Source organism: Echinops telfairi, unplaced genomic scaffold (assembly GCF_000313985.2).
Source record: "Echinops telfairi isolate 266 unplaced genomic scaffold, ASM31398v2 ScPeMD7_7439;HRSCAF=8477, whole genome shotgun sequence".
Lineage (NCBI taxonomy): Eukaryota > Metazoa > Chordata > Mammalia > Afrosoricida > Tenrecidae > Echinops > Echinops telfairi.
Genome location: NW_022111339.1, coordinates 4,670,495 through 4,687,170, shown reverse-complemented (window position 1 = coordinate 4,687,170; position 16,676 = coordinate 4,670,495). Strand labels below are relative to the sequence as shown.

Below are 16,676 nucleotides of genomic sequence, written 5' to 3'. Positions count from 1 at the left end.
GGTAGAAACTGGAAACTCTCAGGGAAGAAGCGGCTCCGTGGACACAGGGATCTTGGTTAAGTGCTGGCATGGACTAGCTAAATGAACACTGAGTTTATTGTGGGTAGTAGAGAGGTCACCTATGTATTCATTTCTTGTGCTGCCGAGGCATGCTACAGGATACATGTCACATGGCATGTTACAATGGTACTAGTTTTGTATGCAGTATTTCAGAAGTCAGCAGGGTCCCTCATGGCGGACAGGGTTCAGCAGAGCTTCCTGACTAAGATCAACCAGACAGAAAGACTTGGTCATCTGACAGACAGAAGATCGCCTGCCTAAGGCCTGGACAGGGAATGCTCTGGTTAGAAGGCACTCGGCATACACATTGTCTGCAACGGTGGCCCCTAGCACACCAACGGTCATGGTGACAATCACACAGCACTGGCAACCAGTTATTCCTTTGTGTGCCAGTTGCCATGAGTTGAAGCCCACTTGATACCAGCCGACCGTAGCAATGACTAGTGAGTAAAGTGTGTGAAGCCCGTAGCCAAATCAGAATCCTACTGCTGTTGAGTGGATTCTGCCTCCTATGGTACCTTTAGGACAGAGTAGAACTATTCCAATGGGTTTCCCCAAACTAAATCTTTGCCTTTACTGAAGCAGGCAGTCTCACCACCTTTCTCCCTTAAGTGGTTGGTGGGTTTGAACACCCAACCTGTTCAAATGCTTCACCCACTGTGTTATCAGGGCTCCTTGTCTCATAATAAGCACTCGGTAACTTGAGTGAGGCCTTGGCATCCCAGTGATGCCATACCTTCCCCAGGCCTCAGCTGGGAGGCTCACCCAGCTGCTGAAGGGCAAGGCTGTTAGGACGGGGTGCAGGGCCACGTAGCTGGGAGGAAAGATGGAGAGGTGCCCCAGGTCAGCCAAATTTCTGACATTTTCTGCAGAAGAAATTCCATTTTTGTAAAATGTAACTTACATCATTATATAAACCCCTTCATTGTAGTTGTGCTTTATGTCTCTGAAGTCTTGGAATCATTAGGCAAGAAAGGAGTAGCCTGAGTTTGATGGCGACGCTTCTAAGGTCTGGGGATGAGGTGATAGAAAACCCTCACTTGAAAGGGCCTGCTCAGTCCACCTGGTTGACTGAGTTCAAGAATGGTGTGTGCTATTATTCTGGTTCTTTGAGGCTTTCTCAGCCCCCACTATCATGACCCCAGTCCTGCCTTTCAGCTTGGGCCAAACCGGAGGATGTACACAGGTAGAGATAAGAGTTCAGGACACACGTAATCCAGGTCAGATAAACCCCTCAGGAACAGGAATGGGAGGAGCGATACCAGGAGAACAGGGGGAAGGTGGGGGGAGGAGGAGGGAAGGAAGGGAGAACCTATCACAATGATTGACACATAGCCACAACACCACCACCCCTTCCAGGGGGATGAACAGCAGAAACCATGGGGGAAAGGAGACAGTGGTCGGTGTACACCATGAAAATAATAATAATTTATAATTCCTTAAGGGGTCACGAGGATGGGGGGAGGGAGGGAAAAAAGAGGAGCTGATACCAAGGGCTTAAATAGAAAGGAAATGTTTAGAAAATGATGATGGCAACATATGTACAAATATGCTTGATGCAATTAATGTATGGAATGTTATAAGAGCTGTAAGAGCCCCCAATAAAATATTTTTTTAAAATAATGTGTGTGGATGTGTATGTGTGTGTGTGAGAGAGAATATGCAAATGCAGTCATGTGTCTCTTTCCAGTGGCTTCAGTCACTGTGGATGAAGGCCACAGAAAACCGCCTGACTCAGTGGGCATCTCGTTTTTATCATTACAGCTCCGGGCTTTGGACGTTGGGTTTCTTTACCGCCTTTCTTCCCACACAAGCAGAACCTGTCTGAAGAGACTGGCTGGAAAGAACTGACCGCGGCCGTTTTCCCACTGTGATGAAAGCACCTGGCACAGGTAGACATCCTCATCGTCCTTGGTCAGAGAGAGATGTCATTTGGCAGTGAGGTCTCCATGCACACACGCACAGCATCAGCCTCCATTAATAAGCATGTGTTTGTGCATGTAGATAATCTCCATCCACTTCTTTCTTTCGCCCTCCTACAAATGAGGCACTTAACCACTTGTGGGAAAGAGTAGAGCTTTTACTTCTTTGGGGGATCATTGACAAGACTGGATCAGGAAGGATTTGCTCTGGTGATGAGTGTGATGCCATGTTTGACAACCTCACTTGCTCCTCTCAGCAACGCAGTCAGGAGCATTGTTACATATCCACAACATGAGTTATGGTGATGGTCTGTTATCCTAGTGACTAGATGGCCCCAATTTCATTCCGTTGATCCCCTCCATTTGGACCTTGAGGCTGTTCCTGATTTGCTTGTCATTGTGTTTCCAGAATGTTCTTGAAGTTCTCTACTCTTTCCATTGTTCATGGATCCTTTAGGGGTACCTCTTACAATGAACTGCTAAATATGAGAGCTTCATGCTTGTTGCCAAATTGCCTTTCAAAAGATGATGTAAGTTTATATTGCTAGGAGCTGTGTTTAAGGGCACCTACTTCTATACAATATTGCCAATTCTGGGAATTTTTTGGGGGGGGGAGGTTTTTTCCAGTTGGTTATAAGAAATAGTGTCTCCATTTTTAAAAATTGGCATCTACTTGTGAATTTTGACGATTCTTCCTTCTGCAGACACTTGCACACTTACAATGTAGCGGATTGTGACATTTGAGAAACAATACTAGATCACAGTGGAGGCTTCTTCAGGGATGCACGTTCTCCCAGTTGCCCGGGTACTTCTAGGCAAACACAAGATTACTGGAGAGGAATAGTTTGTGACGAAGAAGTCAATTCATCATTTCTTGAAATGGGTAAAAAGGTGTTAATAAGCATCCTTCATTCAACATATTTCTGAACTTCTGCTGCTCTTACGTTGTGTGTGTGTGTGTGTGTGTGTGTGTGTGTGTGTGTGTCCACCTGTGGTTAGATAAGGTGTGTTGCAGAGCCCACATACCATAGTGGGTGGGATGGAGGTTGGCAGCTGCCTGGGTTTGGCAAACTCCAGCTCTGTTGTTGTTGACACATAATTTCGGGCAAGTTACTTTGTATCTCAATGTGTGAATGTGAAAAACCTGGAGAAGCCCTGTTCTCACAGGTTCAGGTGCTGTTTGAAGTGAACACGGGAGTGAGCTGAACTCCCCCCTGTCGCTCAGTTTTCAGCCCAGTGATAGATCTGTAAGGTGACCTGTGACCCCAGGAAGATGTACACTCCAGAGAACTGGCAACCCTTCCGGATCCAAGGGCAACTTCTGCCCAAGGACAACGTTCCGAGTTTAGGAAGGGATGGGTAGAAACTGGAAACTCTCAGGGAAGAAGCGGCATGTGCAAAGTGGGGATTGCTGTCAACGTCATAAAACAAAAACGTGACTGTGCTATGGATGGGCAAATGGATTTGCTCTACACAATATCACTGGACAAGAAGGAGTTCTTTGGATATTGATACATACCCAATTTCAAAGACTCTTTAATGATGTGAGAAAATGATCATGATATAGGTGGGGAAGGTTAGGCATTACCATAGCCTTAGTATCATTCCAGTCTTGGACATTGCTTATCCTCCTCTTCCTCCTTCCTTCCATCCGCCTCTAGTTTCCAAAACCAGATGTGCCTTGTGCGTCTCGTTAATTAAAATCAGTGGAGTGATCCCAATCATGGAGAAATTGCATGACGGATGCTGGCAAGTCATTCAAATGTGAAATCGACGCTCTCTGTAGTATGTGGCCCGTGGAGCCCTGGGAGCAGCCTTTGCATTGAGAGCAGGACCTCGTCTCACCCAGGGCTGCTCTGTTCCTGTGGGAGAACAAGTGCCTCGGGCCAGCCGAGCTCCCTAGTCTCTTTGGAGCCATGCAGTGAGAGTCCCGAACCATCGGACACCTTATGTGGGCTGCCCTACTTGGCTGTTAGCATCCCCTGAGGACTGCATTCCACAAACGAAATGAAAGTCAGGGTGAGCCCACGGAACCCTAGCCCTTAGAGAAAGTGTGTTTTTTCTACGAGCACAGAAATCAGGGGGAATTGGGTGGGTTGGGGGCCATTATGAGTCCCTCGCCGCTTTGACAGCAGAGCAGAGAAATTATTTGTCTTTTAGCAAACACAGGGTGAGCTTGTCTGGCTTCAGCCTCTGCCTTTCACCACCCCCCTCCACCCCCTCTACTCCACAGTGTTTCCTTCTTTGAGGAGAATCCTTCAGTTAGGCCCCCACCCACTCAGGACACACGTCCTGTGCCTTCTGCCACGTGGGGCTCTCTCCTCGTGGATGCGCTGTGCTTATTTCCACAGCTCAGAACACTTGGGCGAGCATTTATAGAAGAGATTTCCTTTAAAAGTCATCTTCTCACCTAAACAGGTTCTTCCTCTCACTTCGCCTCCTTCCATCTGGTGGAAGCGTCCGTAATTCGTAGGGAATTTCAGGAAAGGTATGATTTTGAGAGACTTGGTGATTTTTTTTTCATGGCACGATGAAAGCCGATGGACAGAAACTCAGGAGAGCATGGTGTTTTGCGTGTAAAATTACAGCTTTTCACGATGATGGCTGAGCACATGTGTTGCCAAAATCATTTACCTGGATTCTACAGAAAGTGTTCCATTCCTTTAAAGTTTTATAAATAATACGACTTACCTCGGCATCATGGAAACATTCGCCGAGTTTGATACCTCGCATCAAAGAATGCAGGCTCATTTCCTCTGACACCTGAGTAGATAGGTGCCTGATGCCAAAGCCACTTTGGGACCCCAGAGCAGAGTTTTGCAGAACCTTCCTCCTCCCCTGTGAGGCACTAAGGTTGTTGTGTGCCATCAAGCTGCTTCCGGCTCACGGCTACTCTGTAGGACAGAGTAGAACTGTCCCATGGCATATTCTGGGCTGTCATCTTGACAGAGCAAATTTTACAGCCCATTTCTTCCACAGAGTGGCTGGTGGGTTTGAACCACCAGCCTTTCAGTTGGCAGCTGAATGCTTACCTGTTGTGTCACCCAGCAACAATGTGACAGCTCCCTAAAGGTGCCACTGTCTACGCTGCCAAATGGTCCCCTTCCAAGAGCTTCCGGGCTGCAAATAGAAGCACAACTGTAGGACGACTTGACGCACTGGGTGACCATGCCCTGTGCTGCTTTACGAGATGCCGTGTGTCAGTCTGGGGAGACTAGAGAAACATCCACAGAAACTCATATGTATAAGAGAGAGTTTTATAGAAAGGGTAAGTGCACGTCAAGAAAACATCCCAACCCAGTGTTGCCCAAGCCCACAAGTCCAACATTAGCCCATATGTCCAACACGAATTCACAAAGTCCTCCTCCATCTCACAAAATGCACACAATGATGCCGACTGCAGGAGGAAAGCCAAATCAGTGAGTGTGTAAGCATCTCAGTACTGGCAGGGGTCTCCACACGGGTGCTCCAGCACCCAGGGCTGCATTAGGGTAGGTCCAAGTGGCTTCTCCTCAGGGATGTCTTGCAGGAAGTGAGCCTTGCCAGCTGAAGCAGGGAACTGGCTAAGGCAGCTGCACCTTGGTCCGACCATCACAAAGCAAGAGACCCGAGAACTCCAAAAGCGAGGCTCATTGCGCCATTTATCTCTCCACACTTCAGTTGATCCCACATGTGTTTATCGGCCAGGCTGGCAAAATAAACCTTAACTATTTCACGCTGTTTTGTCTCTCTTGAGCCAGTTGCCATCACATTTGTATGTGTGCGAAGGAACTGTGTTGTCCAGGGCTTCTGAGGCAGATTTCTGGGGAATCGGCTGCTGGGCCTTTCTTCCTCGAGTTGGCAAGAAGCACCAGGCTGCTGCTGTGTGCCGCACAGTACCCAGAGGCACCATGGCTTCAGATGGCATGAGAAGTATGTCACTGAGAGTGTTTAGTTTTCTTGAAACATGTTAGGGAGATTTGAGAACGGATCTTCTGTGATGTTGCCATCTGTTTGCCCCTTCATTTTTCTCTTGGGAAATATGAGTTTTCTCCATGCTGCCCATTTTCCTCCTCTTTGAAATGGGCACCATAGGTCCTTGTAAGGATTATAGACATATAAACCCTTACAACACCACGTCGCCGAGTGTATACACTTAAGGCTCAACAAACATTTGCTGTGCCTGAGCCTTCGTCTTCTTCTTCTTTCTGCTGGAGGCGTCCTCGTGACACTGTGCCTAAAACACCCGGCCGCTCGTCCCAAGGCCAGTAGGCTTGAGCCCCTGGAAGAGATAGATATGGCAGTCCTTCAAGACGTGCTTGAACACCCTACATGGGCAATTCTGTTTTGTTCTGTGGGATCAGTACGAATGGCATCAACTGGACAGCCATGAGTTTGGTGTGGCTGATTCAACACTATACAGTAATAACTGCTAACCATGAGGCTGGTGGCTCAAGCCCCCCTTGAGACACGTTGGAAGAAAGACCTGGCAATCTCCTCCTGAGAGAGCCAGGGCCATGGAGAACCCCGTGGAGCACAGGCCCGTTCTGGGTGGCCGGGGATCGAAGCCACCTCAGCAGCGCCTGGTTTGCTTCGTCTTCTTCCCACTCTCAGCCCACAACGTTTTCTGGCGGAGGCTGCCTTGCACGTGTGAAACACAGAAACGCACCCCAACCCAGTGAGAGAATGTGTCCGTGCTGGCGCCTTGCGCTTTCAGAGGGCGGCTGGGGCTGGCCTCATCGGATTCTCAGAGCGTCTCAGTGGGTCAGCCCAAGGTCTCCGAAATGCCACGGACTGGGAGCCAGCAGAGAGCGACACCCTGCGTGACTTTGAATGAGGCACTCCATGGCCAAGGTGACCCGATGTTAACATCGGTAAAGCAGAACCCCGTTGATAAAACTCATATCCTGGCAAAATAGCCACATGGCAGCCGAAAACCATATACCCTAGCTTGTCGTGCATTCTTTCCAAAAATCGGGACTTTTAAAAAATGCCACGGGAAGCGGGGAAAATTGTTAAAAATCGGGACTGTCCCACCAAAAGTGGGACATCTGGCCACCTTCGCACATCTATAAGGTGAAGGGGTTACCGGCTTCCATGCTTAAAAGCACTTCTCCTCTTAAACCCTTGCTGTGTTATGCTGTGCCGTCTTTGCCGACAGGAGCCCAGGAGAAGCCCCAGCCAGTGGTGGTCGTGTCCTGGTGTTCTGTCTTACGTGTGTAGCTGTATTGTTTGTTTCCTTCTTCGTGCTCAGGAGGGGCTGAGAGGCTCTTCCTCCAGGGATAAAATAAAACAAATTCCCCACAACACAAAATCACTCCTTCCATCCACAAAGGTAACCTCCTTCCAGATGGTGAGCCCCGTCAGCCAGGACTCAGATGGCGCCGTGGGAACTTCACTTCATTTACCACTGAAATATCGTCGTCTCTGGAATGAGATTTGGCAGCTCTGTGATAGTCAGGCTGCAGTGCGGGTATGACAGTTTGGGGGAAGGAATGAGACAGAAATGGATGAATTCAAAATAAGACAAAGAACACAGCAGGAGAGTCGGGCTGGGCAACTCAACTCGGAGAGGGGGTGGTACTCCCCAAAGTCTGGTTGTTGCTACTGCCAGCCGGCCTGGGCTCTGACTCCTGGAGACCCAAGAGGAGCCTGCACCGCTTGCTTGAAAAGTGACCCACACAGGCCAGTATCCTCTCTGCTGCTCCCTTGAGCTCTAATCCCATATGTCTGTTTCTCTCTCCCCTCCTTCCCCACTTGTCGAATTCTCAGGCTGGGTGGGCACATGAGTGGATCTGTTCTTCATCCCCTTCGCCCCCTGTATAATACCATGGTTCAGCATTCCTCACACCGGATTCACTACACTGGAAAGCGGTTATGTTCAGGCATCTCTCGGATGGCTTAGGAAGGGGAGACTTGTACCCAGGGGTGGGGGAGTCTGCTTCATTCCAGGATCTTTCTATTCGTGACAGGAAGGGAAGATTCAAGAAAGAACCAGGTAGACAAATGCAGCTGCATAGAAATGGAGTTTCCTTAGGTTAGTTGGAGTGTGGCCAAGAAAAACATGGAAATGCAGTGGACAGACGCGCAGGATTGCACGTGGGAAGAGCTTGCCAGGTGCGGGGTTTGGGGAGAGGAAACTTTGTCACCAGATCCAGGATTGATCAGCTAATAAGAAGCCGGTACTTTGAAAAGGAAGATCCCAGACAACGAAGGGAGCCAATGATAAAGGTGAACAGAGAGTATGTTACGTTATTCAGAAAGGGAGGGAACTGTAAAAGGAGGGAGGTCGGGGTGAAGTTCATTTCAGAGAGGAGCCCTGGGGCGCAGTCATTAAAGCGCTCTCTGGTAACCAAACTGTTGTTGGTTTGAGCCCATCAGCTGCTCCACAGAGAAAGGCAAGTCGGTCTGTTTCTGTAAAGGGAAAGAGGGGCCAGACCCCATCCTGGAGCGCCAAGCCTTGAGGGCAACGTACTGGAATGGAACAGCGAACTTACAGAGGGGATGATGGCGTTGGGCCCAAGCAGAGCCATATTGACCGCTCCCCAGAAGAACGCAGTACAGAGGACGGCACAGAACAAACATGTAGCCCGGGGAGAGTGGCGGGTCTGTCCAGACCACATGGGTGCAAACTAGGGGGGAGAGAGAGAGAGAGAGAGAGAGAGAGAGAGAGAGAGAGAGAGAGAGAGAGAGAGAGAGAATGAGAACTTCATCCTGGCCCACCACGCCCAGGGACCACATCCCTGCTCGGAGCAGCCAGTGCAGAGAGGACTGTAGGGCTGGCCCCACCACGAGGAGACAGGATGTTCCCTCGCTGACCCATAGCACTACAGGGGACAGCACTGGGACACGGTGCTGAAAGTGCGCCCGGCCTGCCCCCTGCACAGCAGGGTGAAACACAAAGGGGGGGGGGGGGCAACAGGGCGGCAAGGTGAGCAAAGTAACCAAGTCCCCGAGGAATCCTGAAAATAGACTTCTGACTTGGGGACAGGGCTTGGCACCTCATCACAGCTGATTGGAAAACACTCCTAAGGGTTTTGTTTTTTGTTTTTTCCTTTCACCCTCTGTCTATCTAGATAAGATAAGCAGGATACACAACCCCGAGGAGAAAACAACAGGACCCGTGATTCTGATGGACATGGGCGAGGAAGAGGCAGTGGGGGGGAGCCTGGAGCCAACAAACTCAGGGATAAAGGGGCGACAAGAGATCTAAAGTTGATGACAAGGAAGGCGTATAATGCCTGGTGGGGTTGGATCAAGTGCAGTGTATCTGAGAGGAATTATTGAGAGCTGAATGGAGGGTGAGCATGATAGTGGGACAGGAGGAAGGTGGAACGAAATAGAGGAAAGAACTAGGAAGCAAAAGCTATTTGTAGGAGTATAGCAATAGGCATTCATATAGGTAAATATATTAATTTATAATGAAAAGTTTAGAGGACATTGTACATATGTTTATATGTTAAGTATTAAGATAGAAGACAGAATTTGGGCCTCTACTCAAGGCCTCCCTAAACACAAGAACACTTTGTTCTAATAACCTGGCACTCTTCAATATTTACCTTCTGGACACAATCAATGAAGACAAAATGGGTGCATAAGCAAATGTGGTGAAAAAAGTGGATGGTGCCCAGCTTAGAAAGATATAACATCTGGGATCTTAAAGGCTTGACGTTAAACAAGCAGCCATCTAGCAGGGAAGCAAATAAACCCCACATGGAAGAAGCACACCAGCCTGTGTGATCATGAGGTGTGGATGGGATCAGGTATCAAAAGATCCAAAACAAACAATTATGTAAAAGGTGTTGGAGTGGAGACCCAAAGCCCATCTGTAGACAATTGGACATCCCCCCACAGAAGGGTTCCAAGAAAGGGACGATTCAACCAAGGTACAGTATAGCACTGAGGAAACACACATCATTCCTTTAGTTCCGGAATGCCACCCCCACCCCACCCCACCAACAACACACAGACACTACCATGACCCAGTTCTACCTTACAAATCAAGCTAGACAAGAGTGCACACATTTGTACAGATAAGAGCTCTTGACACATGGAATGCAGGACAGATAAAACCCTCAGGAACAGTATTGGGAGGAGAAGTAACATAATGGTATAGGGGGCGGGGAAGGACCCTATCATAAGGTTCAATATATAGCCCCCCACTTGCGGAGGGGGATGAATAGCAGAAATGTGGGTGAAGGGAGACAACAGACAGTGTAAGACATGAAATAAAAATAATATATAATAATAATAATATATAATTCACTAGGGTGAGAAGGTGGGGGAGGGAGGGGAAAAATGAGAGCTGATACCAAGGGCTCAAGTAGAATGAGAATGTTTTGGAAATGTTTATGGCAACCTATGTACAAGTGTGCTGAATACAATTGAATGGTGGATTGTTATAAGACTTGTAAGAGGCCCCCAAAAAAATGATGAGTAAAAAATATAAAAGAAAGGATTTACAGAAAAGCCTTGGAAACCCTATGGAGCAGATCTCCTCTGTCCTGTGGGGTCGCTGTGAATCAGAATCATCTCAAAGGTTTTGGTTCATTTCAAAGAGTCTCAACTATTGAGGAAGATGCCCTGGTGGAACTGTAGCATAAATGTTGGACTACTAACTGCAAGGTAAGCAGTTCAAACCCACCAGCTGCTCCTTGGGAGAAAGATGAGGCTGTCTGCTCCTGTAGAGCTTTCTACAACCTCAGAAACCCCATCAAAGGGTGCTGTGAGTTGGGATCAACTGGATGCAGTGGGTTCATTTTTTCTGAACCGATTTGAGCCAGGAGCAGAGTTCATAGAGATGTATTATGACAGATTCGAACCCCAAAACATGAGTTTGAGAAAAATTGCATAAAACTCTTGGGGTGGGAAAAATCAAAGAGATTGCGGGACAGGTTTCTGGTTCTGAGTTTCAGCTCTGCGATGTATTAGCGTGGTGACCTCAGGGAAATCATTTAGAATCTAAGGGTTTTCTTGCTCCTTTTCTTCTTCTCCTGGATCAACAAAATAAAGGGGATCATTGTAATATTTGCCCCGAGGGGTGTTGTGAGAATCGAGTGAGTTAATGCGTAAAAAAAAAATTTTTGTGCGTGTTGTCAAGCTCTGTACAGATGCTCTTTCTGTGAATATGCAATTCTCTTGTAATACGTGAGTGAATAGGCAGGATCATTATGCTGAGGGTGATTCAGAGCCAGGGCCAGAAGAGAACCTACTGTGTGCAGTTTGAAGAGTGCACGTGGACTCTCCCGTACTCCCCCTCTTTGTTCCGCATTTACTGACCCGGAAAATCTTGAGTGTTTGCAGGAATTTTCTCAAAATTTTCTGGTGTTTTTTGTCATGAAACGGTCCACTCTCTGTTAAGCTGTCACCCATGAGGCTTGATGATAGTAGCTGTCCCATCTGAGTAAACCTTGAAGATCAGATTGCTGCAAAAGGATTCTGCCTGGTTGCCTTGAATCATCCTCACTTGGGGAGGTTTGGGCAGAGAAAGGAGGGAGCTTTGTGGGTCCTGAAGATGAGTTAGAAGAAACAGGACATTCGGAGAAACAGACAAGGTCAAGCTCTGTCAATGGTGCAGCGAGTGGGCCGGAGCACTCCGTTCCCTTCATGCTTCAGCTCCGTCTGTCTCTTTAGAATTTGTGGCTTCAGCACAGGCTGCATGAGCATCTGCTGGCCTTCTTGAGCTGCATAGCCTCATCATCTGCAGAAGTGAACTAAGGAAAACCCACCAGGTTCCTTGGTTTCTGTGTGACCCACAGGTGCGCCATGGAACTAGCCGTATTTTTGACATGGGCCTGGAACCGGATGCATAGGAGCCTATCCGGGGCATGTGCATGCGGACACCGCAGACGTAACACATGTGCATCTGCTGTGCACACATGTGCAAACAGGGAGAAGGCACAGTGGCATTCACTGAGAAGGGTGAAAGGAAACAGGGAACGGCGAAGTCCTCTGGGCAGCACTTACTATTACAATGACAGGGCATGATGTAACGGTTGTTTGTGCTGGGGAGGGTTTGCTTGTTCATCACAGAGTGCAATGGTGGGAGTTAAATACGAACCAGTTGTGGTATCAAGCCTCTGAATATGAATTCTCTATTGTGTGCCCTTTCTGCCACGCGAGGTGTTGTCTGTGAGGCGTGTCTCTGCTGGATGGGATGAAAAAATGTTGCAGAGTATAATTGGCGGCAGAAGATGTGCCCAGAACCATTAGTTTGTTATTCTCTCGGATGCGTGCGGGGCTGACCTAGCACATGAAGAACGGAGTAACTTTGTTTGGGAATCACAGCAGCAGCAGGGCAAGGAAATTGAATTAAGTGAAGGAACGGAGGGAGCCCGTGTCTTTGATTGATGAGGCCTCTTATTTCCTCTTCATTATTCCCTGTGTACGAATAAAAACGGTGAAATTGGCTTTGAAAACTGGATGAAGACAAATGGCTTCTCCGATTTTCATACCTTGGCCGTCTCCGATGTTCCAAGTAGAGCACATAGTCACTGTATCGAAAATCTATGTTTATTGTGTTACATATTCCTAAAAAGGGTACCCTGGAGGTTCCAGTTCAGGAAGGAGGTGGCGGCTGAAAGTACTTGCTAACTGTGATAGTGTTTGTCTCTCGATAGTTTATATATCCATTTATTTTTGTAGTGCCAGCACTGGTGTCAAATGAGAACACTCTGGGGCTAGCACAGTATGGTCTTCCTGCTCTTCTAAAACTCCATCTGTTACCCCGCTGGAGTTCATTTTGAGGCAGCCGTGGTTCAGGGGTGGCATCCCCCACTTTCCATGGAGGAGGCGGGGGTGGTCCCAGGTCCAGGCACCTCATGCATGCCACTACCCATCTGTCCTTGCAGATCTGAATGTATCACGAGAGGTTCCAGTCTAAGAAAGACTGGAAGAATTGGGGGTCTATTCCCAAGCTCTGTCCATGAAAATCCTATGGGCCCCAGTGGTCCAGTCTGTAACTGATCATAGGGTGCAGGACTGGGCAGTGTGTGTGCATGGGGTGGCCTTGAATCAAGTGACTACTTGATGGCTGCTAACAAAACAACAACAACAAAAGATAACTCTGTTCCCATTTGGAACATCAGTCTATGCTCCAAATGTTTTTATATTATTATCTGTATTTTATTTTTTAAAAACATTTTATTTTGAATTACGTGAGTGTTTGCTGAGCAGACCGTCTGTCTCATGTGCAATAATCCACACACACACACACACACACACACACACACACACACACACACACGCTTTGTTTCGACTCATCCGTTGCAATTCCTCCAATGTATCATCACTTACCCCCTTTCTTCCCACATTCCCTACTTCAATCCATTCATCTTACCTCACTCTCTCAACATTGTCCATGGACATATGCTGCCCTTTTGATCGTACATGGTTGACAATTCTAACACCGAGGTAAGTTTAGTTCCAGACCTGAAGAGTGACTAAGGGCCATAGTCTTAGAGGAGTGGGGCGTGGGGGGCGGGGGTATACCAGTCTCTACCCAACTAGAAAGCATCTTATAATTTAGGGTTTTGTTCCACATTTTTCTCCCACTTAATCCAGGGCCTTCTAATGTGATCTTTTTCAAATAGATTTTTCCCGTGGACTTATAAGCATTAACTAGAGTGTAAATCACAGGAGAAAGATCATTGTCTTGTCTTTGTAGCTGCAACATCTTGGACAAAGCCCTAAACATAACTTGTGGGAAGAATCAGGCAATCAATCTAACACCTACTGGGTGTTTATCGTTGCCTTAGAAATTAGGATCAGTGTGTAAGAAGGACAAGACACAGACCCGCCTGCTTCGAAGTAGTATAAAATCTGGCTGAGGATTAGAACCACTTCAACAACAAAATAAATTAGCCTAAGATAGCCCCAAGAATGAAAGAAATGAGTCCATGAGTCCACACCCATAAGTCAATGAAAGAATCAATATCAGGGGAGGAAGAGAGGCCCCTTCCTGGCAGGACTCCAATGAATAAACAACAGGTGACGGGAGGGGGGGAGGAAGCATCATCAAACACCTTAGTAACCATCGCCCTGGGAGAGTCCACAGGGAGGGGCTGAAATCAGCGGGCTAACTTGTAAGCACGAGCAGCATATTTGCAGAGTGTCCAAGTATCCCCCTTAAATAGTTAGCAACCAGAAAGAGGACAATAGCAGAGTTAGAGGGGGTGGAAGTGGTTAAATGCCCTCCCTACCTAAGTACATGGTCAAGGTTGACATCACATGTCCTCCTCTGGCATGCCCTTCCTAGTAACTTGTAATATTAATATTAATACAGTCGCTCTATTTGAGAGAGAGATAGAATCAGATGAAACCACACTGAGGGGCATCCTACATGACAGCTGCCCAGTACACTTGAAACTTGCCAAGGGTGTACAAGATACGGAAGGATTTGGGAATGGTTGCAGCTTGGAAGAGAGAAGGCATGCCAACAAAATCAGTGTGGGAGCATGGATGTGAAACACAGCATTCGCTGATACTTTTGGCCAAGGTTAATTTCCTTGTTTTGACATTTGCTCTATGGTTATGTAAGAGGAAGCTGGGTAACAGGTCCAGGGGAATACTGTACTATTTTTGCAACTCTTTGTAATTCTAAAATTATCTTGGTGGAAAAAAAACATCTGGTTGAGGCCATGATACAGATTCATGTGCAGTAATTGTAGAGCAGCACATGGCCGATTCTAGTTGAGGATTTGGGGCAGGGGTGCAATTGCTGTGGCCAGTGGATTCTGAGAGGAAAAGGGGATGACTGGGGATTGGATTAGTTGGGAAGAGACTCACAGAGGAAGGGGTGTCTGGCTGAATCTTCATCTGAGATGGAGAGGGGAAACCAGATGCGATGAAGTAGGTTCCAACCCATTCCATTCGACCCTTGTGCACATAGAAGCAGAAATGTGCTCCTCAGTATTTTCAGTGGCTGCTGTTTTGGAAGAAGGTTTCCTTCCAATAAGTCTCTGGGTGGACTTGATCCTCCATCCTTTTGGTCAGCGGCTAGGCACTTCACCCACCTGCACCAGACAGGGACTCCATGCAGAGGTGGCAAGCGGAGAAAGCGCAGAAGTCCTGAGGTGCCGAGGCTGCAGAGGGAGGAATGGGGATAATCTGAGTGAGAGCTGCAGAAAGAGGGTTGAGCTGCTATGGGGAAGACAGCCCCACTGTCACTGAGTCCATTCCAGATCACAGCGACTCTGGAGGGCCGTGTAGGATCGACCTACTGGGTTTCCAAGGCTGTAAACCATCATGGATGCAGAAGGCCTCGTCATTCTCCCCACCTAGTGGATTTGAACTGCCTACCGTGTGGTTAGAAGCCCACTGTGTAACCCACTAACCCACTTAAGGCAGAAGAGTATCTTTAATTTCAGCCTTTAGAGGATTTGGAAGTACATTTGTCAGCTAATACAGAGGTACAGGTTTTTGTAATACAAGTTACAAGCAGGGGACTTGAAGTTGGTCTGACATGGCAGACTGGGATGGCTGGAGGTGGAGGACACTGGGGGCCGGTGGATTGAGAGGTCATAATGAGTCATAAGAATCCGGACTCCCGGGTCATGAAAATGGTGACTGTAAGCACTCAGCCGTGAACTGAAAGGTTGGTGGTTTGTGTCCACCAAGAGGCACCTTAGAAGAAGCTGGTGACCCTCCTCCAAAAATGAGCCATTGAAAACCCTACAGAGCACAGTTCCACTCCGATGCCATGGAGGCCCCCTAAGTCAGAATTGCCTTTGCTCATTAGCGAAAACCTTATTCATTTGGACAAGGAGCCCTGGTAGCAGAGCAGATAAAGCACTCGGTTACGGTGGGCAGATAGCACTTCAAACTCACCTGAACTGATTCTCTGACAGCCAGCATCCATTTGGGCGAGTGTAACAATGATTAAGAGTTTACCTCATAATTGCAAGGTCGGTGGTTCAAACCCACCAGCGGCTCCACGGGAGAAAAGACCTGGGGATTTCCTTCCATGAAGATTACAGCCTAGGAAACCCTACGGGGCAGCTTCACTGTGTGCTCTGGGGTCACTTTGAGTAGGACTCACCTTGAGGACACAAAAGGGCAGCATTCATTTGGGCATCGGGCATGGAAGAAGATGCAACAAATTCAGAGTCACTTGAAGGGGTAGGACCAAAGAACGGGTGGTTGATGCCTAAGAGTAATGAAAAGGAGTCCCAGGACAGACCACCCCTGGATCAAGCTTACACAGTGATGCCAGTGTCAAGGATGGGGAATGTGATGGCTGAGATCAGTTACTCAGCAGGTGTTTAAGTGCCTACATTGGACAAGTCTATATTCTGGTTTATGAGGGAGGATAAAGAGTTTTAATGAAAGAGTCTGCCTGCCCTGACACAGAGGGCAGAAGATCCTGTGGCTCCAGAGATGCTGATCAAAAGCCCCCCCCCCTCGAAGAACCTCAAAACACAAAGAAGAGGGGCTCTATTTCAATCATCAGCAGTCAACAAGGTCAGGATGCCTTTCAAGTGAGCACTTTTCTCCTCTTGATAAAGGTGCCAAGTCTCTGAGCTAGATAGCCACTTGTTGACCTGCAAGCCTTTAAGACCCTAGATGCTGTATCTTTTGATAGCCGGGCACCATCAGCTTTCTTCGCCACATTTGCTTATGCACCCATTTGTCTTCAGTGATCATAACCTGGAGATGAGCACACAATGATATGATTTTTTGTTCTTTGATGCCTGATAACTGATCCCTTCGGCACCT

The 16,676-nt window shown here is 47.8% G+C and overlaps 1 long non-coding RNA gene across 1 annotated transcript in view; it reads left to right on the top strand.

Moving 5' to 3' along the window:
- LOC123522654 overlaps positions 1-16,676 on the top strand; it is a 267,540-nt gene that overhangs the window by 197,927 nt on the left and 52,937 nt on the right. Inside the window, exon 3 of the long non-coding RNA XR_006680887.1 lies at positions 1,825-1,952. This is a non-coding gene — a long non-coding RNA (uncharacterized LOC123522654). The remainder of the gene's footprint in view (positions 1-1,824; positions 1,953-16,676) is intronic.